At 37.6% G+C, this 24,838-nt stretch overlaps 1 protein-coding gene across 1 annotated transcript in view; it reads left to right on the top strand.

The window, feature by feature from the left end:
• The window catches only part of LOC101173775 (transcription factor Maf), an 81,616-nt gene extending 57,041 nt beyond the window's left edge, over positions 1–24,575 (top strand). The window contains exon 3 of the mRNA XM_004067226.4: positions 17,861–24,575. The gene's annotated coding sequence lies outside the window, so the exon portion shown is untranslated. The remainder of the gene's footprint in view (positions 1–17,860) is intronic.
• The last annotated feature ends 263 nt before the right edge of the window (positions 24,576–24,838 follow it).

The raw sequence follows: 24,838 nt of genomic DNA, 5'->3' as shown, positions 1-24,838 counted from the left end.
AGCATGCTTCTGGAAAGCTGGGCTCTATAATCAGTGACACACAGGTGCATAAAAACATGGTGTAGAGGATGCATACCAATAAGCGTGATGCTCTGGATAGCCATTTTAAACTGGCACAGATAAACATGTAAACTCAAAAAGATAGATCTACCAGATGCACTAGAATCTCTGAGGAAAAGCAGCAGATAATGAATAGGCTTCTCACATATTCTAGAAAAGTCTCACTTGCGACTCGGAGGAAAATCTGTTTCCGCTGAGGAAAAGCAGTGACCTTATTCCTTCTCCGTGTTCATGAACAGCTCTCCTGCACCGCCAGGTCTGACCAAACAGGCGTGAGCTGAAATTTAGGCCCCATGATGTCAACACAAACACAAAATAAAAAGTTCATCTTTAATTAGGTGTCCCCCCTTTTTTCTAAAGTTCATTTCAATTAGTCCCACCCCGGCCCTACTTTCAGCTTTCCTCGATTTGTCAGTGCCTGTACTTCTATGTGGTGCAGTGTGGCCACCGTGCTGCATATGTAATGTAATGTAAGTATGTGTTTCTGTGTTTTTGCATGCGTGATATTGTTTATGATATATGTGTGCGTGTGTGTGTGTGTGTGTGTGTGTGTGTGTGACCTCGACTAAAAAGGGACTCCCGTGCCCTTGACATTTCCTTCTTGTTGTTATGATGAATTGCAGGGGTTATTTACCAGTTCATAAGAGAAAAACAAAGAGCTCAGTTTTGTTCCCAACACTGGTACACATTGCAGAGGCATCTATAAAAATAACTGCTCTTGAACTTTAACTGTTTCTCTTAATTGGTAGAGTATGTTTGTTCTTAATCTAATTAACTTAAATGTTACATTCATATAATTCAGCAACTGAGAATAACAACATAAATAACTTTTTCTTGGCTTTATAAAAACTTTTGAAGTGTTTACAAAAGACTAAGGGCTAACTTATCACCCTAAAATGTTTTTCAGGAGGTTATCTCTTTCTAAAAGGACTGATGGAGTATTGTGGATGAGCAGATAAATATATAGTGTTTTTAATAATTTTAATAATCACAGGTTTTTTTCTAATTCTTAAAGATTTGAAGCAGTTACAGAAAATTTGAGGTACTTAGTAAAAACTCTCCATAACCATAAAAAACGCTGACTGTGTGTATTACCGGGTCACACAGGTTAAAGGCAAATGTTATAGAACCTTTGTTTTCTGTGATCCTGAAGGTGCACTATCCCTGCATTGTTTATTCTGTGACACAAGTCGATCAATCGGATGAAATGAAACCCATCAGGTCACCTTTGAAATTTATCATTTTTTTGTCTGCATAAAGTGAAAGGCTCCTTGATGGTATGGAAGCTAAATTTAGTTACCTATATTCTGACATGTCTATTCCGCCTCTCATAACATTCAGTAAAAAGGCTAGGATATTATGTTGAGATGCTAGCTGAGGTTGCAAGAATGTGTTTTAACATGACATCACTTTCACTTGTTTTCTTATTGAATGGTTAGCACTTAAAATGTATTAAAAGGCTCTGACAACTTATCCAACAAACACCTCAACAAACCCAAAGTATAGAGCAATACCCAAACCCTTTCTCTTTTTTTTTTTTACTTTTCACCCTCAAGTAGGTATTTTTCCTTATGTATTTCTGCTGCTGGCTGAGGCTTTATGTATTTAAGATCTCTTCTTTGCACACAATCTGTCTGTGATTACGGCCTGCAGCACGCTTCGTCCAATCGGATACGTCTCATCAAAAAACATCTTCATTAACAGATATTTTGGCAAAAATCTCAGCCATCTTTGGTGGAATGCTTAAGGACGCATTAAGATGGGCAATCATAACAAACAGAAGATCACCTGGTTTGTGTTAAATGAGGGGAATATACAGCTGTGATGCTTTCTGTTAATTGGTTTTCTCAGACGCAAAAGACAGAAGTCTGAATCAGGTTTGATTTGGCGAAAGGATTTCCAACAGTTTTCTAGCATTTTCAAACACCCACAAAACAATAACCCTAATCGAGCATTTGCAAGGAAAAAAGCTTTTCTCATGTGTTTGTCGATATTTCTTTATTTCGTTGTCATCTTTTTTTTTTTTTTCTGCTGAGTGCAGCTGCTTGGGCCCTGCCATGCAGAAAAGCCCAATATGGCTCTGTCTGTAAATCGGAGTCCGGGGGCCACAAGGCAGAAAAAAGTGAGAACCACCCGGCAAAATTTAGCGCACGATGGCTCCCAGCGGGCATCATTTGGGGACTAGAGTTTTTTTTTCCTCCCATCATTCTCTCTCCTTTTCCTGCATGGTGAGCAAGTTGGAATGCAGAGCCCCAACATTGCTGCTGACACAACCACTCAGGGACGGCTGTAACAGCTCTCTTAGCGTGGCACCTGTTATTGAGCCGTCAGTGCAAGGGAGAATGAGAAAAAGAGGATCGGGCAGGGAGGGAGAACATGGAAAGGAAACGGCAGAACGTGATGGCGGGAAAGATCAAATGTCGCAATTTCCAGGTTGTCAAAGTTCTGAAGACTCCTAATTTTGCTTGTTGAATTATTGCTTTCCTCATTCTGCGGCTTAAAGTTTGATTCTTACAGTCAGCTCATTTTAGTAGGAACTAGATTTACTTTACTAACAGAAGGCACAGTTTAGCTTATGATCACAGTCCTGAATTCTCTGTTTGAATCAACACATTTTTCCCTTTTTGTCTCTTTCACTTTATTATATCTAAATATAAAAGCCATTCAGATTGAGTTTTGGGGATTTTTTTATCCCTGTTTGTGTTAATCCCTTTACTGAATGTGGCTTTAGGATTGAAGCCCTTTGTAATGTTTTCACCAAAATATTAATGATCCTAAACATGCCCTGTCTAAAGTTTTAGGATTATAAATCAAGAGTTTAGCAAAAGAAAAATTAAGAATGAAAATAAAAAATGTTTTATACCAAACTAAATGCAGCATCTTTATGCAGTTTTCCTGACAGTGTACAGTGATAAATCCAGGGTTACAACAGGTTAACACAACTCTATGCCAAACAAAGGACCAAAAACAGGAGAGAACAAAAACAGATTGAGAAAAAAAATACTTCTGTTTATTTTTCTCTCAGCAAATCATCAGAGGTGCACAGCAAGTTGCAGTCCATTCAAGCAAAGCAGTCTATTCCTCTGCAGAGCAATCAAAATGGATTAAAGCAACCACGCTCCAGCTGCCTTCTCACAAATCAGATATGCCTGTGATGATGATAATCAATCCATAATAAAATAACACAACATAAATCTGATAGTGTTGTTCCAACAATTTTAATAACATAGATTTAAATATTGCCATGTGCACTAGAGTGATTTACAGATGAAAAAGTGCTATGAAGCTTATATACACCCTTTTTCTGGTGGCCCGCCAATAATGCCATTAACTGCATTGTTCAAACTCATTATGTGATGAGAAACACAATAATAATTGCAGGACTACAAATGCACAATCTCTCCAATTGAGCTAATCACTTTTGCCAGCATTATTAGTCTCTCTTCCTCTTCCTTTCTGCCCAGCTTTCTTTTATCATAAATCCTGCGAGGGGCTGCTGTATAAATCCCTCTTGCTGAATTAGTACTGTAATTTCTGGTATCCATGCATGCTTCGCCAGCACGGACCTTTGAGTTATTAATCTGGGAGAGGTGGGGGGCTGGGGGGGTGGAATGTCACAGAAACAATATGCTGAGCAGTTGGCCTGGATACTAGGCTGACCCCATCCGTGCCAAAGCCCTCAGTGCGTTCAATTAAAATTAAAAGGCATGGACCTGAGCCCAGTTTAGAGAACTTGAAGGAGGAAAAAAAAAGAAAAAAAAAAAAGAGTCTGAGTTTCATTTTTTTAACGAATTGTTTAATTTTAACCCCAACCAAATAAAAAACAATATGCAAAATATGAAGGCTAGGGACATACCAAATTTAACTGCTTTCACATTGACGTTTTTTTATTGTAAATGCTATATATGTGTGAGAATAACAGGTCTAAAACAAACAAATAAACAAAAACCTTTCAAAATTACAACAGCTGTTAGATAGTGTCTGTCTCTGTACAGCAAATGAAGCAAGAAACAAGATGCAACGTTTTTGTACTGTACATTCTGCTTGCTTTTAAGTCCCGAATCATAGTGGTTCATTGAATGTTAAATCGCACATATGGTCCCGCTAACAAAACATCACAAAGAAAACACTTTTTTTGAAGTTCAAGCTACTTTTTCTGAGTCTTTTAAGTGCTCCAAAATGCCTGCTGATGTTTGATGTTGTCTGCAAGACGGGGTGTAGGGAAGAGGTGGGTGGGGGGTGGGGGGTACAGAAGGTGTCATCCAGTGATATACAGCTCGAGTTCACTGTCACACAGTGCAGTGTCTGCTGGGAAATAATCTGACATTTTGTTTTCGGCACATACAAGGGGTGGGGAAGAATGGAGGAAAAAAAGGGAAGGGGCGGGGAGGGAGGGGTAAAAAGGAAAAGCAACAGAGAGTGGAGGCAGAGGGAGGACTCAATCAATTCAGCATCCCCATCTCCATCATGTCATCGCCTGTCAGCATATACTTATGAATAAATCTTTGAGAGACGTTTCAGAGCTACAGTCCGATCAATGTCCTGGCGGTGCCGAAGCGACGTCACTGACAGGCGTCACACAATTTCTCAAAACACATCCGACCCTTCTCTGACCTTAAACACTGGAACACTATCTGACCCTATGCATTCCCCTTCAGGAAGAGACACTCATTTCAGAGCCTCAGAAATATTACGGTCAAACTGTAAAGCTTTCTTTACTTTTTTCGTCAATTGAAATGAGCAGCACAAATCAACTGATGACTACGACAACACTACAATATCACAGTAGTTAAATAATTATCAAAAGTCACAGGTAAAAAAAAAAAAAATCTATTTTGCAAAGTTCTATGAAATTAAATGACCAAAAAAAAAATTAGGGAGCAGAAATATTTCAATTCCAATCACAGTGCTGAGATGTCGCAAAATGATTGATAGGTGTAGTTAAATTTTGTTTAAAAAGTCAGGCACCCGAAGAGTAAAAGCTTTCTTTTCTAATAAAGACCAAAGTTGTGAAACTAAAGTTAAAGTAAGGCAGTAAAGCAAGTACAATAAAAGCAGTTGGTGTAAAGAAGCTCTTCAGATACTCTATCTTTCTGGTAAGGGCTTCAACAAATTAAATGTGTCTTGGAAAGACCATCAAGTTTTATTCAAGCATTGGGTCATTTTTTTTTTTTCCCCCCAGTTTCTCTGCCTGCACTTTTGTAGAAATGTATTGTTTGATTTCCGTTTTGTAATAGTGGTTGGAAAGCTTATGTAGTGTGCTGTGCACACTACTTTTTTCACGGTGTTACACAATACAGAAAACAGAATGAGCTCTGTAATAAAAAAAAAAAGAAAAAAGCAGTGCATGCACTTTTTTTAATCAAAGAATTTGCTGAAAAATTGTGCATAATGCATCTGTTCATTATTATTTCATTAGGGGTGCACTATTTTGTAGAATTTTACCTAAGAATAAGACAAGACATATTCAAAGAGTCTGATCCTCAGCATCAATTTGAAATTGTTAGTTTTTCTTTTTGCTACACTATATCCTTTTTTTAAAACGTCTCACTGTTCTTTGCTGAAGTTCTCCATTTGTTCTACTTCATTGTTTTGCTTAAATTTTGGAGAAAAAAAAGTTAAGGCAAAAATAAATTGTGTTTTTGATTTTACATTGTAGCAGCATGTATGAAGCCATTCGGTAAAACCAGTCTTCATTTATTCTCGCAGTCTTAAAGTGCAGCGTTAAAAAAAGGATAACTCTGAGAGAACCTAAGTATAGAAGGGGTGATTTGAGTGATTTTTACTTTTTATGCTTAACCAGATCAATTTGTAATTTAAAACTGAGATCTGTGTAAACAAAAAAAAAAAGAAATTATGTTCATCAAGGTAGGTGCAAAAAAATGACTGGCTTTGCTGTAAAAAAAAAAAGTCGGTACTTTGAAAAAAAAGAAAAAGTAAAAATCACAACGTTTTCTTATCCATATTTCATGAACGTTTCTTTTTTTCCTTTAGTTTTACTCATTAATCAAGACACTAACATATGGGAGCCTATTGGATTCCAACTAATGCTGTTATTACTCCAGTACCAACTTTTGGTAAACAAAGTATTATACAGGGGGTATTGTCATCAATTTCAAACTCGTCAGGTCAGCTCTGGTGATTTGATTGTTCCTTTTTCAAGACCTAACTGTATGAGAAGAACAGTGCTGTTTGGATCTTCTGTTGCATGGAATCAAGTTTCTGGAAGGACAAGGCTTATTAGTAACAAATATCATTTCAAAAGGATTTTACAACTAAGATACATGGACTGCTTTCAATAACTAACGATTTGCATGATTTGCTGTTATGAAATGTATGTAAGTATGTATGAATTAGTCAGTGAATTTTGTGAAATCATTTTCGTTTTTTGTGAAATTGGTAAAATCTATGTATTTTTTGCTTATGGACCCAGCGACCACTCTGTGGAAGCTAATGGGGTTCCAAATAAACAAGCAATAAATAAATAAACTCTAATGACTTTTTTACTAGAATAACATTCTTTTTACTCTTTACTTAGAAAAATGTTCCAGGATTCTTCCACATAGCAGGGTGAAGAAAAGGGGTGACAGAGAAGCAATGAAGGCTTTGTAAATGGACCTTGAGAGATGCGAATCAGGAAACATGGCAAACAATATTGAACTATCAGGGAATTTTCCGAATTTCAAAACAGTTTTTTTTCTAAAAAAAAAAAAAAAGGCCATCTTCCACACAAGTGAAAAATGGTAACTTGTTAACCTTTCACCCGTTACATAAACATACCAGTAAGGATGGAAACATTGGAGGCACATATGGCCAAAATCCTAAGAAAAGAAAGAATAAAAATGATGGTGACAGAGTGAATAAATTGAGTCATTAAGCATGTGTTTGTGGGAGCCCAGATCCCATATGACAGTGTGGGGTGTCAAGATGCTTCTGTTGCCTGTCCCTGTAAGCAGCCATCCAGCCTGCCTCAATTGCCTTTCTCCTCTGGGTAGCACATGCATCCATCTTTCTCAGGAAACGTGTAGAATTTTCCCTCCCTGAGATCTCCAGAGGGACACCTCACTGTAGTGGGTTTAAATTTACAGAATCCTTAATCAAAGTTCTTCGTCATACTCCCTCTCACAGAAAAGACAAATGGCAACCTTGTTTCTAAGTTGTAATGCCGAAAATTACTAAGTGATCCATTAAATTAACTCTTGTTAATTCTAAAAATGTACCTTAGCGGAATTCTATTGAACAGTGTCTTTACTTTTCATGTTGAAAAAGCAGGCTTTAAAATCTATTTAACTTTCTTCCTCATTTTTTTCTATTCATTTCAGCTGATTCCTTTAGAGGTTCTCCAATTATTTAGGTCTGCATGTTTTACCTTAAGTTATTTTCTATTAGATGGCAAACATATAAAAACAATCTGCCTTTAGCCATACTTGGGACAAGCACATGAAAGGGTCTGTGCCCTCTTGTGGTTTATTTTGTATTCATAACTCTTAAAAAGTTCCTAACTTTTACATTAACGGGAGTATGTACTTCAACTTATATCAAACTTTGCTTACATATAGATTTGGTTGTTTATTACATACAATATTTGCTTTTTAGGCTTTCATCCTTCTTTCTTGTTTCCACTTCAAGCATTCTGTATTATAATCACAGCTTCAGAAGAAATGAAAATTAAAAGTACGTCCTCTGAAATGTTGCTCAAAAAATGAAAATAGTTCAATTTTCAACAGACAACTAATAATTAAAAAGAATTTAAAAAGCACCCAAAATTATGATAATAACCGGCCTTGTTAAAGAAATATAGGCCAAAACGAGGTCCTAAAAGCCAAATCTGCTAGCAGACTAAAGCAGAGCCTTCTGTGGTCAGTGGAAAGAGAAAACCACAATGATTCTTTGCTGCACAAAATGGAAAATCTACATTTCAGTTGAAAACCTTGTGAAATAGAGCAAAAATCAACAGCGCACTGCCATGAACTACAAAAAAATAGACATTAAGATGTTTTTTTCTTCTTTTTTTTCTGGCTTAATGTTAAAACAACAACAAAACAACCAATAATTTTTATTTCAGGTGTCTTCCTTTCTGTTTGTTCAGTCCTCACCAACCTTTTCACTCTGTCTTGTCTCTTGATTTCAGCGTGGAGGGCAATCATTTCATGAGTGATGGTACCCATCAGTGTAGTGCATGTGCTGTAAAACTGTCAGCTGCTGACAGATTGACTGACGCAGTCAACCCTTCGATTACTACCGCAGAGCAGTCTGGGTCAGGGAGAATAAGATGCGGAACGGATGAAATGCACAGAATGAAAAAAAAATATATGAAAGAAAACAGGTGCGTTTAGAAAGTCATGTTTTATTGTGATTTCTCCTGTGAGCACAGATCAAATCTGGCACTAAACTCAAACCATAAAACAAACATCAACGCTCTTAAAGGGAACATGAAGGAAGACAAAAAAACACTGTTATAAGAGAGGGAGTGTTCCCCGTGTAATATCCAACAGCTGTTGATACAAAGGGAAAACTTTATTCAGTCCAGATGGTCTCAGTCAGTGGCAGAATGAGAGAGCCGACTTCATTGGCTCCAGCCATGTGTTTTTCCTCCTGACAGAAATTAAAATGGTCGTTTGTTTGTCACTGCTCACTGCACAGCTTAAAATGCAGCAATGAAATGTTCCTTGGTGATAATGCACCATAATTACTCAAACTCCTGTTTATCTGCAGCAGAGGGAGGACAGAAGGGACCTTTTCCTCAGATGAGATTTTAAAAATCGAGAGCGCTTGTTACCCACAGGAAGAGACAGCAATTAGAGGTAGGGATTTGTAAAAGTTAGAAAAAGCTGTAATCTTCTCACTGCCTTGTTGAAAATACCACAAAACTGTTTTTTTTTTTCTTTCAACAAAAGCCAGAAATGTGCTGTAGTGAGAATCACACCGTGAAAGGTGTTCATCTCTCTGGCAGCTCCTCCAAAGGTTCACATCATGGCATGTTGAACATGTCGCACCTCTGAACTGAGGCGAAAACCACATTCAGTTGCAGAGGTGTGGAAAAGTTACCATTGGCCTGTGACTGCAGGTTGAACGTAAAATCAGTCACTTATCGGAAACAAAAGTTGAGTCTCTCTGTACTTTAACAGGCCGAATGACATAAGCTGAAGCTGAGTCATGGCTGAAGGAAACTGACATCGCCATTTCTATTTCTTTTTTTTTAAGCTTTTGCCGCTCAGTAAAATCACTCATGAGCAAGACAGAAAGATGCAAAGTGAAGTGAAGACGTGACCTGTGGGTGTTTGACTCAAACATTCACACCACACATCTTAGCTGCAACTGCTCAGTGAATCATGCAGAGACGCCTGACTGTCTTGGCTTAAACTCAGCTATAGGCTCGATGATTTATAAACTATACCACAGTCAGTTGTCTCAGTGTCATATCTGTTTTCTTTTATCCTTTGATCTTGCCATTAACGCCCCTCAAACTGGCCATTATGAGGAAGATTCATTGAACCTTTTTCTGTGCCGGCTGAAAATGTCAGCTGTCTGAGGAGAAACTATCATTCATTTATTTTTTTAAGCTTAAAGAAATTACTTTTTTTGTCAATTTTGATCTTTTTTTGTATTTTTTTAAAGCAGACCAGGTATCAACCTAAGTCTGATGAATATTTATTTATTTTAAAAATTAGAATTTTTGATATTTTTATAATATTTTATATTTTTATTATTTTTATATAAAATGTATAGAAGGTAAAAAGCAAACTTTGGCTTTGGTTTTTCAGCTTTAACAGACATTTCTAACAGAAGGTTGATGTGTTCATTACAAAAAAAGTCATGATGTGAAATTTTTTACAATAATCTTATTGTGCCAAATGGAGGACAAAAGAGAAATAATTTCACACAACTGAAACGAGGACACCCAGACCAACGTTAGTTGGCCACAGATTGTGAAATACAATTGAGTGCTTTGTCGCTCTCATTTTGGCTTTGTCCCCAAAAACAGGATCTGGTTGTGTAACCTGCGCCTCTGCTATCGTATGCACAAAATCAGTTCATTAAACACTGGGTTCTGATCAGAATAATGCACCTGCACCGAGATAAGAGCTGAGTCCTACTTGACTCATAACCATTATTATTAGGGAATTTCCGAGCTAAAAACCATCAGATAAGCTCATTTAATATCTTCTGATTAGTAATAAGAAGAGATTCACTTCAAATGTTAAACTTCATGCAACAGAGATAACTCTCCCAGCGGCAAACAGGTTTAAAATAGCTAGGGGAAAAATCTGAAATGTTTGAAAAATAAAAGAAAGAGTAAAAAAACATTTTAATTTGGAATTTTAATTGAACAAATGGCAGCCACACCTCTTTTACCTGTTTGGTATTCATTTTTAGATTTTTTTCCTTTGCTTTTTCAGTATCAATTGTAAGATTTAAAACAAATAATTTAAAATTATGTTAGAACCATGTATTTTGGTGAAATATTGTTTTACAGCCCCCACGCGCTTTTTTTTTTTTTGCTTTTTTAGGGTAGTAATGGTGTCTATCAGTGGCGGGCCACTAATTTTTGCATCTCAGGAAATATGTTTAAAGTGGGACTGTCCCTTCTCCGTAAGCATTATGACAATGTGGTTCTGCTTCACAAGCGGTTGGTGCACATATATTCTGTTGACTAATTATAGTATTAGCTCATCTATCTAGTACTCATTTTTGTCAACTCAGTAAGTGGAGTAACCACACTATAAAGTCTGAAAGGTACATTTTGTTGCTGCGTCTAGTTTTCCATCACATAACTTGATGTTAATGTTATCCGTTTCCTTCTTCCGGTAATATTGCATTAGATTTCCAATATTCATGGTGTGTTTTTCCATCTTTCACAGATCAAGACTTCTCAGGCTTTTTAGATGAAAAATTATCAATACAAGATGAAGCATCAGCAAAAAATGCCGTGACACTTTGCCAAAATGCTCTTGTTCCCGGTGCCAGCATCAATAATTCAGCCACCAGCTCATAACTTTATTTTCAATGCATAATTGAGGCCAACTAGTGATGGCTGTACGTTTTGTTTTTTCTGCCTTTAGCTATTTATATGTTGAGCGATTCTTAAACAATAAGCAGAGCAGTCCATTAAGCTTTTGACATCTTGTCCTGTTACCACTACAGAAAATGCAGGGGACCAGCCCCGTGTTACATGTGCTCTGCTTTGGGCAGAAATTTGGTTGTTTTCATGGGATGCTTTTGCATATTTACACCTGCTGTAAATAATAACTTTATCAAATTTGTGGGAAGACTGTGGTTACTGTGGTTCAAACATGTGGTTTGGAAAGGAAGGGGGTCCTTAGATAGGTGTGATAGCTGTCATTGTTAAATTCTTAAAATGCTCTATGACTGTATACCGGTAGTCTTTTGGTGCATCTTACATCGTGTGCTTTGATCTTTTTACATTATTGCTTTTTTTTTTTCAGTTTTGTAGACAAAAAGTTGTCTGTAAATATAACAGTTTCAGAAAGGCAATTAAAAGGGCATTCCCTTATATTCGCTTTTATTTGACCTGACTAAATGAGTCATGTGTTCAGGTCACTATTTAATAAATATTGATTTACAATTTTAATTACACGTTAATCTCAAAACACAAAGGTGCCAGGGTTATGACTCTCCAATCTCACTGCAAATTTCCTGTTTGCAAATATTTATTGAGAATAACATCCTGTGAGAGCCATAAAAGTGAATACCAATTATTAAACAGAGGCGAGCTGTCCACAGTTTTTACACAAATGTCAATTGCTAAAACACAGGTTTTGCTTTTAGTCAACACAAATGTGTTTTCGTTGACATTTTGGAGGTGGTAGAGAATTTGCTGGTAAAAAAAAATGACATTGCTGAAGTTTGGTGAAGGTTGTTTAACAAAAAAAAAAAAAACATAAAATAATGGTTTATCTTAGTTTAGCTTATACCGGTATTTGTTTGTTTCTGCACTGGACAGCTGATACAAAGTTGTTATGCACAACTTTTGAGGATTTCTCTATAAGAGTTTAGATGTTGTATTGACACTTTTTTATCGATTACACGTGTTGTCACACATGCAGTACATACCAAAAGTTTGGACACACCTTCTCATTCAAAGACTTTTCTTTATTTTCATGACTATGAAAATTGTGCATTCTCACTGAAGGCATCAAAACTGTGGATTAACACATGTGGAATTATATACGTAACAAAAAAGTGTGAAACAACTGAAAATATGTCATATTGTAGGTTCTTCTTAGTCCCCACCTTTTGATTTGATTACTGCTTTGCACACTCTTGGCATTGATCTTGATGAGCTTCAAGATGTAGTCACCTGAAATGTTTTTCACGTCACAGGTGTGCCCTGTCAGGTTTAATAAGTGTGATTTCTTGCCTTATAAATGGGGTTGGGGTTCTGTTGTGCAGAAGTCAGGTGGATACACAGCTGATAGTCCTACTGAATAGACTGTTAGACTTTGTATTATGGCAAAAAAAAAAAAAAGCAGCTATTTACAGAAAAACAAGTGGCCGCCATTACTTTAAGGAATGAAGGTCAGTCAGTCCCAAAAATTGGGAAAACTTTGAAAGTGTCACCAAGTGCAGTCACAAAAACCATCAAGCGCTACAAAGAAACTGGCTCACATGTGGACCGCCCCAGGAAAGGAAGACCAAGAGTCACCTCTGCTCCGGAGGATAAGTTCATCTGAGTCACCAGCCTCAGAAATGGCAGGTTAACAGCAGCTCAGATTAGAGAGCAGGTCAATGGCACACAGAGTTCTAGCAGCAGACACATCTCTACAACAACTGTTCAAAGGAGACTGTGTGAATCAGGCCTTCATGCTAGAATATCTGCTAGGAAACCACTGCTAAAGAAAGGCAACAAGCAGAAGAGACTTGTTTGGGCTAAAGAACACAAGGAATGGACATTAGAACAGTGGAAATCTGTGCTTTGGTCTGATGAGTCCAAATTTGAGATTTTTGGTTCCAACCACCGAGTCTTTGTGCGACACAGAAAAGGTGAACGGATGGACTCTACATGCCTGGTTTCCACCTCGAAACATGGAGGAGGAGGTGTGATGGTGAGGGGGTGCTTTGCTGGTGACACTGTTGGGGATTTATTCAAAATTGAAGGCATACTGAAAAAGCATGGCTACCACAGCATCTTGCAGCGGCATGCTATTCCAAGCGGTTTGCGTTTAGTTGGAACGTCATTTATTTTTCAACAGTACATTGACCCCAAACACACCTCCAGGCTGTGAAAGGGCTATCTGACCAAGAAGAAGTGTGCTGGGGTGCTGCGCCAGATGAGCTGGCCTCCACAGTCACCGCACCTGAACCCAATCGAGATGATTTGGGGTGAGCTGGACCGCAGAGTGAAGGCAAAAAGGCCAAAAAGTGCTAAGCATCTCTGGGAACTCCTTCAAGACTGTTGGAAGACCATTTCAGGTGACTACCTCTTGAAGCTCATCAAGAGAATGCCAAGAGTGTACAAAGCAGCAATCAAAGCAGAAGGTGGCTACTTTGAAGAACCTAGAATATGAAATATTTTCAGTTGTTTCACACTTTTTTGTTATGTATATAATTCCACATGTGTTAATTCACAGTTTTGATGCCTTCAGTGAGAATCTACAATTTTCATAGTCATGAAAATAAAGAAAAGTCTTTGAATGAGAAGGTTTGTCCAAACTTTTGGTCTGTACTGTGCTGTTCCTGTTAACTATGCACTGCTGAACATGGTAACTTATCATTGGACTCAACTATTTTCCATCCTGATTACTTATTAAAGTGTGACTTATTAAAACACCAGAACAAACTCTTCAAAATTTGCAGGAAATTGAGTCAAAGAGCTTTAGGGGGAAAACAATGGGGAGGACAGTAAAACTAAATTTATCTCTTTGTTGTCTTATCTTAAAGAGGCTTGAATATGCTTGACAGCATGTTATCAAATTTTGAAAAAAAAAAAATATGGAAAGAAATCTGCTCAATGGAGAAGGACCAGCCTTTTTTTTCTTTCTAAATGACTTAAATTCCAGGCTCTGTGTACTATGTTTTCTTGTTACAATCTGAACGAATATCTGGTTGATGGACAGTTTAAAGTTGAATGAGGGTCAGTGCATTTGGCTGTTCTCTGTTTGGCGTTGTGATGGATTGGATCCATCCAGAACAACCCCACTGCCTGACCTATGATGGGTGATGAGGGATTCTGGGCAAAGAAAATGAAAGGGTAAGGTAAGTGCACTGCACGAGAGCCTGAGATACAAACTTTCTAAAATACTGTATACGGTGTACTTTAGTGTTGGCACCTTAACAGTATAAAGTAGACCTGTCTGATGAATGGACCCTTTACTCCATTCTGAATTGTTGTGTAAAGTATTTACTAACTGATTCACAGGCAGGCTTTCCAAAATAAAGAGGTTGCATGAGACATTATAGGTAAAAAGGTATTAATCTTTTGTTGTAGTGACTTTGGTTAGTTTTGAAATCAACAATCTACAAATTTCTTGAACATATATGACTTTTTGTTTTCAGGGGGAAAAGCACAATAGATACTTTCACAAAGTAAAATATGTTCTTGTAAAATCTGTTCTTATGCTTTAAATGAACTTTACATTTAGTTATTAGGTACTGCGACAGACTGGGAACCATGTCCAGGATGTTCCCTTCCTTTACCCAGTAGTTGCCTGGATAGGCTCTGGCAGCCCCGTGACCCCGAAAGGGACAAAACGGTTTAGAAGATGAATGAATTAATGAATATTTTAGTAATTTTTGGGACTCACAAGTTAGGTACATAAGCAAATGCCAACAGTTTTAAGATTTTTTATTTTATGGTAAACCAGTCACCTGACACTTCTACATCCATAACTTACTAAGCTGAGTTCATTTGGACATAACCCCTGCCATTCACTCTCCAATTTGCTTTTCTGTAATGTAAAGCTCTTGTGGATGTTATTGCACATAGCTTCTTTAAAAATATATTGCATTATTATTAACTGGATTATTACACAGCCAATTTTGAAATAGAAAAATCCAAGGTACAACGTAAAGTATTTATATTACAAGAACACGGACTGTCAGAGACCGAGTAGATCAGTCAGTTATAGGAAAAGTCTGAGGACATTAGCATACAATGTGCATGTATTGTTGTAACAAAGGGCTTCCAAACGACTTTTCACAATAAAAGATGAAAAAGTGAAACTATGGGAAAAGAATTATTAAATGCACTATTAGATTTTTTTTAAGTACAGTATCTATTACAGTTCATTTAGGGTAATTCACCACCAAAGGCTAAGTAATCCTTTCAATAAAAAAAAAAGTGTATTTCTTTTTAGAATGGTTCATCCAAACAAATTGCAATTTGGTTCTGATTTAGTGCGCAACTGGTTACTTTAATGAAGCTGAACATTCCAAGAAGCACACATTTAGTCAACAACACCCTACTTTGTAGAGATAGTTAAATTGAACATATACAAAATACTCAAAACCAAGAAGTGGTAGTAATGTTCCTCCGGTATTTTATCTGCAAGACTTTCACTTTAGACTGACTATAATCAGTGATAAATGTACAACATAATTTTTACTGAAATATAACATTATGTTCCTGTTTCAAATGAAAACTGCAGATCTCCCTGCTCACTGCTGGCTTCTGCATAGCCCTAATAGAGCAATGAATCTTAAGGGTTTTTATATATTGCTGCCCCTCCTCTCTTTCATTCTTGCTCGCTCTTGTGCTCTTGCTGTTTTCACTTTCATTCCAGATCTGTCCTTCACAAAGACGTATTGAAACCAAGACTGCATTAGTTTGATTGGGTTGCTGAAAAATGATAAACTGAAAACTGTAGAGTTTTGTTGGGCAAAATATGTAAATAAAGTTCAGTAAATAAAAATGGTTTTGATCTAAGTTAGTTTAATTAAAATCGACAGAGTGAAAAAAAAAATGTTTTATTTGATGTAAGGTTGCAAGAAGGCATGCTTGAGAGTCCATGTTCTCTGTATTTGCATGGGTTGTTTCTAAGATCTAGGTGGCTGGCTTAATTGAGCCTATACTACACTCAGGGCTGAGGGAGCAGGCAGAGGACCATCGATAAACTATGAAATAGTTCCAATAAGACCAATCAATAAGGTTTTGTGAGCAACTCTCATGAGGCTTTGATTTTCCTCTCAAACAACAATCCAGGATCTGTAGCCTTCAAAGGCAAACTCCACCTTTGCTGCTACTTTGTTTCTTTCCCCATGTTTGAGTGATGCCACTAAGGTCGATTTCATCCATGTCCATAAAGGCTCTCCCACACTTGAGTCACCCGGGAGACAGCTTCTGTTGGTCTGTGCAATGGTAGCAACAACCAATAAAGGTCAATCTCCCATGCTAATGGCCAATTGGGTTTGTTCCCATTATTGGGCCTCAGAGTTGTGGTCAACAGATGGAGAGCTGGCATCGCTGAGTCGAGAGCGCTTCAGCCTTAGGCTGCTTGAGTTCTGTGTCTGCACACTCGGATGTGTCTGTACTCTCTCTCTCCTCTGCTTGTGTTAACCTGTACATCACTCCATCAAACACAGCTCCTGTATACAAAGAAACATTGCAGTAGAGTCACAAAGCAAGGGCTAACCGTCTAACCATTTCAGCTAATTGCCTCATTAATGATTCACTGGCGTTAGACTGCTCCAGCACTTCACTGTGGGGAGCAAATTGTTCTGATTGGTTTGCCTTTGTCAATTATTGATGGGGCAAGGAGCTGAAGTGCTAACACCTGACTTTGGAGGTCCAAATGGCACCGCATTCCCATCACACACCACGTTATCACACACCATACAAGCACATACTTTGAAGGGTTTGATGATGACTGTTCTCTAAGAAAACGTGTTCCAAACCTTGGGACAATAGCTCTGATTCAGCCCGTAACAATTTGTGCTTGTAGAATACAGTGAAGGGGCAATACCTTGGTGGACAATTTTGAAACTGATACTAATGAAACTATTTGCACCCAGTGCAGGCTTGGAGATTAGTTAGTCAAGTTTTGAGAGCTTTTTTTTTTTTACGATTTTGTTTCAAATTTGTTAATGAAAATGTTTTATTTAGAAGGTAAAAAACATAAATACAGAAATTTAATTTGTAAAGCTATGATTCATTTATTCTGACATTTGCAAAATTGTATATTGTACAGAAATGGGTAGTGTTGTTACAGTATCCAATAAAGGTTCAAAAGTGTCTTTGTTTATAGAGATTTATAATAGGTGCAGGCAGCACCTCTAGAGTAGTGTCTTGTAAATTGGACCTTCAGTAGATTAAAGTGAATTTTTGAATGGGACACATGGCGAACTCTTCAAACTTCAAAAAAAAAAAAGCCAAAAGAAAAAAACAAAAATCAGTAGTTTGGTCCTAAAATGAGTTTAGAACAAAACTGATTAAAGCAGAGCAGACAATGACTAGACACTGTTTGTGATTTTGCTCATCTTTCTCTGGCCTTAATTAAAGCTGATCATGGAGTCATCCCCCATGCTGACTGCTCTGTCACTCTGAATTCAAGCCAAGTGAGCCTGCCATGTACACTCACAGGGTGGTCACTCTCTTTGTTTTTAACTGGCACCAGTGACAGCAGGGCACAGCCCAGACTCCAAATACACTGATTGTGACTCACAGAGTGTCACCATAAACCCTGGGCAGGGAGACTGCGTTTAGACAGGGCTCCTCCATATCTCACAGTTTTCAGTTTTTTTTGAGTGAGCACAAGGCATGATGGCAAAGCAGCATGACTTTAATCACTTTTTTTTCTCTCTCTCTCTCTTTGTCTCCTCTTCCTTTCTCTCTCCTTAACAGATAAACCAACTGCAGAGAAGCCATGGCATCGGAGAGGCTGACAAGTCGCACTAAGGCCTCAACAAAGCACAACATTTGAGAAGAAGGACAACTCACAAGACCTGCTATAGAATCCCTCATAAACCCCACAACAAAATTCCTGAAAGCCTCTTATTACTTCGGTTTCACATCTTGGTATTTTACCTCTGGCTTTTTTTCTACAAAACTCAAAAAAAGAAGAAAAAAAATTAAGAGACTCATTATAACATCATTGACAATGCCTGATAATTACAGAGAAGACTATTTTCTCTTTGGTGGAGGATCCATTATGCATGCGTCTGTATATAGATCATAATTAAATCCTATTCTTATTTCTAATATAGGAAACATACAAAGTCACTGTCACCAAATTTATTATTGTAGTCACGGTTTGATATTCAAAATCATTATCCTTCTTTATCAGAGACATTATCATTTCAAACATAATTTATTTAGTCTTTGAAGTTATTTGAACTGTTAAAAATAACTATGTTTTATTGTTCTTATTCTCACTAAGTAACAGCCTAGTTTTCCTCTCCAGTATCCTCACTAGTACATGTAAATAGAACTGAATTAGGAAAACAGCATGGACCAGACCTAAGGGTATATTTAACTTGATAGACCACAAATCTCAGTACATAGATATCTCAGAAAATCTTCTTAAAGTTTAGAAAACTATACATTGCTTTTTGTTTGTTTTTTTCTGATGGCTAAAGTCACAGTTTTAGACGTTTTTTGTTCTGTATTTCAGAGGACACCTAAAAGCATTCGGTGTGGGCCTTCATATTATTGACCATTTCAAAGTAAACATGAGGCTTAACTCTTTTATTTGCTCATTTAAAGGCAGTAAATTGGAGAGGAATTCATGAAAGCTCTTATCCTGTTTAAGACAGGATGAGAATTCTTTAAAACATGCCATGTATGGTTTAATGCTTTAATTTGAGTTTTGACCAGCATCAACATCAAATATTTCCTCCTGCAATAACTTCCCCTCGTGCTATAAGCGACCCATATTTGAAGAAAGCAAGGTTACTCTCAGTCAGTCTGGGAGAGACAGAACTTTTCTTGGGATAAAAGTCTGCTCCACTACTGAACTGACATTACTGAAAAAAAAAAGAAACCTCAATGACTGCAGTGCTGGCAGAAGAACTTTGACCTACGTCTTCCAAGAATTATGAACTGAACTGGTGAGCAAAGGAATGGACAAGCTCAAAGTTAAAACATTATCTCTTGTAAAGACAAAAACAAATGTGGAAAAAAAAAGGGAAATGCTGCCTTGTTGAACACTTCACCTCCACAATTGTGTTTCGTCTACCTCTTTGTGTGTGTTAGGGAATCCATGTCATATCAGTGACCATCTTCATTAACCAATCTGCTTTTAAGAAATATGTCTTTACGAAATCCCAAGACGACAGTTTAAAGTGGAGGGACACACATGTACGCCATTCGTCCTGAAACAAATACTTTTTGTGTTTCTGTTTTTGTATATATGTACAGTATGGCGAGTATGCATAATATCATATGCTATACTCTGCATGTTTAACTATAGAAGGAACCCGGCTGCTATTCCTAGTCAAGGAAGCACAGGGAATCATTCTGTGCACTCCCTGAACCAATGCACCCCCACTGTCAGCTTACTTTGTTTATTGAAAAAGTGCAGGAGCATGATAAAAACAGGTTATTGTCTAGGTTCTACTGTGATGCTTGTCTTTTGCCCTACAGCACTTTTATTAAGGTGCAAACACCGTGAAGGGACACGCACCTTGGCTTTGATTTCAGAGTGAACGCATCCGCAGCAGGCACGGGATGAGTAAAAGAGAAAACGTAATCTGGGGCTTTACAGTTAAAGTGGAAACACACGTATTGGTATGGGGCATCCTGCCAACAACTGTAAATTCATCCTCTGTCAAAAGGATTTCCACATCTCAATGAGTTCCCACAGATAGAGGACTTTAGGAGCAGAATAGAAAAGCAAGATGAAGACATAAAGAACAAGTGTTTTTGGAAGTTGTTTCTTTATGTATGTTTGGTTATTTGTTTTTTAATTAACAAAGTTTGTGTGGGCGTGTTTTAGTTGTCAACCACAATTCTCTTTCCTGATCTGCTAAGTGAGCTTGGTAACCTCTTGACCTCAAACTATTAGACCCTCAAGCATCTCTCTGGACTGTTATGACCCCACACCCTGTATGGGGTTAAATGTATCTTAATGAGCAAAGATCCCAGCACCACCAGATGTTCAAACCTGTGGTTAAATACCTGTTACCCTCTGATTCTTTTTCACCTTCCCATTGCATCTGACTGTTTTGGACATAAAGGGTACTACCTCACCAATGGGAAAACTAATATTTGTATATCATAGTGTTATTAACATTATTATTGCAAAAATCACATCCCACAAAGATCCTGATATTTTGACAGAATTAATGCTCATGTCCAGCTTTTTGTGACTCAAGAAGAACATTGTTCAAACCAATTTGGCACACTGAATCACATGAAGGTATTTACAGTCAACATGTTAACAACCATTGAATTAGGACTTAATGGTGATTATTCAAAGAAGGTTTAAATAAATAAAAAATGACTCACAGAAATAAGACATTTAATATGAAAACATAAACAAGACATGTCTGTAGTTTTTACTGTGTCAGATCTCGAACTTATCCTGTCGCATTTGTCGAAATATGAAATTTGACTGCAGTACAACATGCAATAACTACACTGCATTTGCATGACTGTGACAGCCACTCAGAAACTTTTTTTTTTGCATTGTTGATTTTGTGTTTATTTATTTGTTTATTTATTGGGGGAGGGGGGCAGTGATATTAACTGGGATTAGCCTGTGCACAATTGCACACTTTCATAGGCTGAATTTGATGTTTATGCACAAAGGAAAAGCATGGACGCACACCAGAGTTTCATAGCACACACAGTGACATGCACACACATGTATACACCATGCTAATCTAAACAGCAAGGCTGTATGTAAACATATCACCATTATAATGGGATTGTTCGGTGTGCAAACAATAAGCTGTTAGCGTAATCACAGGTCAAAGATATATTACCCAGAGGGCCGGGCTGTATGTATATTAACATGATGGATATGTGGGTAAGAGGAGGGGGTCAGGGATATGAGGGATTCAGAGCCCTGCTGATTCAGATTTACCCCCTACCAGGCCCCGTCTCTGCCTTTCTCTCCTCCTCCTCCCTACTGGGGATTCACTTAATCAGCCTTCTATGTTACCTCTGTGTGCTTTTTTTTCTTCATTTTCTCCAGTTTTCCATCATCTTCTTAAACTCAAAGTTGTGTCCAGTCTTTTTCCTGGTCTCCTTATATTTATTCCTGTCATTCTGTCCTGGACAGATATAATCCGCTTCAGTATTGCCGCCAACCCATCATAGTCAACAAGGTACCAGGATAAAGTAGCTTCACAATCTTGTTTTTGGATTAACCAAAAAGAGGACAGAATGAGGTTGAGTGATTTGAGTTGCTTAACTCATGTCTAGTAAATAAACAAGAGCAGTAAATGATCAAAGAAGAAAAAGAAAAACTTGTTGAAATCCTGTTAGAGAAATCCAGTTACTTTTCTATTTACATAAAGAAAGTGATGAATAGTTTTATGGTTGATAAGGACAGATCTGGGCATGGACATGTTTAAGTGTTATGCTTGCTTATCAGCTTTAGCTGCAGCAAACATGGGCTCCGTCAGTCAGGATAAACTTCACGTAGCTTACTCTTTAAGCTTTGCGAGGCTTCTTAACTTATTGCCACTTCATTTGATTATCATCTAGCTCCCCACCTCCACTGGTAAATAAGTCAATGTCCTTACTACTAAATACTCCCTTAGTTTCATTACTGTCCACGTTATGTGCCCCCCAATCACTCAGGCCTATGCACACTGAAGTAAAGAGAAAGAGGAATCAAAGAAGTAGCATGGTGATGAAAAAAGTGCTGTAAAAGAGTTCATCTTTGGTTTACTTTTTTTCTGGCCTCATAAGGTACACATTTTCATATCAAAGCATGCAGACATGGTCAAGACAAAGTGCTACTGTTCAACATGAGCAGAATGATTTGAGGTGACAAAATATTGACTTACTAACACCTAGGAGTTTACACAGAATGACCCATTGGGGTGAAGCTACCATAAGCAGCAACAGTAAGCAGCAATACCTTGTTGATTCTAAAGGTTATAGGGGAATTGCAATGTGAGTTTCCCAAGACAAACAGCAATTTACGAAACCCTTTCCTAGAACAAAGTTTAGCAGTACATCATCTTTAAATGCAGAACAAAAAGAGAACTTTAAAAATACACACCAGACACCCTTTCTGTGTACTAAAACAGGAGTCCAAGGCTATGGGCTACACAGGCTCCCCAAAATTGAACAATAGAGAGATATTTAGACGCCTGTTTGATAACTCTCTGCTCTCTACTTCAGCTACAATGTTTCTGCATAAGGTTGGAGTGTAATATAAAGTGTAATTAATGCTGTGATCTTCAGTTTTTACCTGTCGTCTAGTCAAATGCATTTTGAATGTACTGTATGTTGATTGGAACCAAAGATGTTTTGGAAAAAAAATTCAAACTACTTTTCAAAGAGCTGAGGACTTTGTACCAGCTTCAGTTTACCTAATGGCGGTTCAAGTGTGGACAAATGATGTCCTTTGATGCTGTTAAGAAGTTTTGGGGAACAAAGTTTTTTGTTTTTTAAAAGACAAAAAAATAATGGGAGTACACTTTAGGGGTAAAGAACTCATGCATTTGCAGAAACTCTTCCTTCATCAAAAACATCATATGCAATCTCCATTTTTTTCTGATGTGCAAGAACTCGCAAAGTAAAGCATGTTCACTGCTTATGAGCATCAGTCTCTCTCACAGTTTCGTAATTGGAAGTTATCTCAAGCTCTACATGACTTCAGTAGAAGGAGTGGGGTCAAAGATGAAGAAGGCAAACCGACACAGGCTGTGGTTTAACACTGAACTTTAGAATGATGTTAAAATCTTGTGAAAAAAATATTCAAGTGTGGGAGCACAAGACATTGCACGTGAACTGCTATTGTAGGAAATTAGATTCATTTGAGTAGTTTTCATGATATAACAAATTTGAAAGGCAGGTCTAAAGTGGTTTGAAGTAGAAATAGGCTGGGGGGCTTTTTCCAATAACAAGACTGCAACAAAAAACGACGCAGACTATCTTATGTCACAGTGCTAATGGTGGGGATGAATAAAATATCTTTTAAACTATGCTTTTTAAAGCATGAGCTTGAGTTCCAAGGTGGGCAGTCTATCACCATGCCTTTTGCTAAGATGAAATGGACTCCAAGGAAGATTGGAGTTAGAAGCCATGGTGGAGAGAATCAGATTAACCAAAATACCTTAATTGGAAGAAATGCTTTGGTCTGACCTGGGTGTAATACCACTGATAAATCCCGTAAACCAAACATTCAGCAGTCACTGTGGGGAAATCTCTCAGACCTCTTGCATTTGGACATAAGAAGTAGAGAATTCTATAAAAATGTCAGTTACTAAAGTGGAAATTATGTAAATTACAATTATCAAAAAGCAGTTGACATAGCTTTCCAGGTTGCATTTTTAACTGTATTGTCTTGTGTTTGGTATTAGGTTGAGACTTTTGCATCTGAGTCAAAAAACAGAAATTCATTCAAAATGCAATTTAACTATGAAACAGATTGATAGTTGTCACTGAACAAGGATAAAAAGATAACATGTGTTAACACGTGAGTGATAACTGGGGATCACAGATATTTGATTCACCCACTTTTCCATTTGGGATTCGTTTTTTGGAGAAACTTTGGGTTTTGTTTTTTTATCAGTCTGATCTTAAAATTTGACTTAACATTGGTCAAGTACTGCTTTTTTGGATGCCTGCTGTTCTCCCTACTGTGAGCAAAGTGTAATCCTTCAGGTTTTGATAAGGAAAAAGTTTAGAAGTCCACAAAGTTGTGAATACTTCCCCCTCCTGCAGAGCAGAGGGAGAAAAAACCATATGCTATCAAAGTGTTTTTTAAACCCCCCAGCTTATGTGCACCAATGTCATACAGCATCATCAAATATACCTGAGAATAAAAATAATATAATTATGCTGCCCAGAGCTCAAATACACACACAGAAAATTAAAAGAAAACATTGAAAGAAACGCAGTAGTGAGGAGTTTGTAAGTAAGGCAATTCTGTTTTAATTGTGGCTTCCCCTCCTTGACCTGGGACAGTTCATTAATTTGTTTTTACCATTGCAAAATACTGTGATTGGTGAGCAAATGAAAGTTTATGATTCCTATCAGAACAAGCCCTTACCCTGTTATCAGAGGTTAATTTGTGCTCACTCCGCATTTCAATTGGGCCCTGGTAAATGTCTGCATTATTTCCCATGTGAGCCTGAATTAGAGGTTTGATTATTCAAAAGAGGACCACGTTTGGTTGTATTATTGTCAGAGGGGTTGTATGCTGCCCAAAGGGCTTATTGGGTCTTATTGCTATGGTGATCAACCCCTTGCCATTTGGCCTATTCTGACCCCAGTCAGAGATAAGCTTTATGGGAAGGGGTGTCAACATGCTCCAACAGTCACTTCTCTCCTTTATCAAAGGCAGTTCTATAAAATTGTGTGTTTATGGACCCTCAGTGAGGGTTTGGCGCTGCTGATTGCCTTTATTAGAGGTCGACCATAAATGAGAAGGAGGTGGACAAAGAATGTGTTGCAGAAGGGAGGATAGTAGGAAGGAAATGAATGAAATGGTTGCCCCCCTTGCTAAATGAGCAATATCTGTAATGAGTGTAACATCCCCAGAGCAGGTTAAAAGTGTCTGGGATTCAGATACCGTATGTGGTAAATAAATCCATGTCTTCCACACTTCCTTTAAATAAAACAAGTCTTCCATATACCTACGGGAAAAAAAAAGTTTGTAAATATAATGAAACAACACTGCAGAGACTTTTTTAGCAA

This window comes from Oryzias latipes, chromosome 3 (assembly GCF_002234675.1).
Source record: "Oryzias latipes chromosome 3, ASM223467v1".
NCBI classification, from domain to species: Eukaryota; Metazoa; Chordata; class Actinopteri; order Beloniformes; family Adrianichthyidae; genus Oryzias; species Oryzias latipes.
Note: the sequence above shows the minus strand (reverse complement) of the source record. Positions and strands in the feature narration are given on the sequence as shown.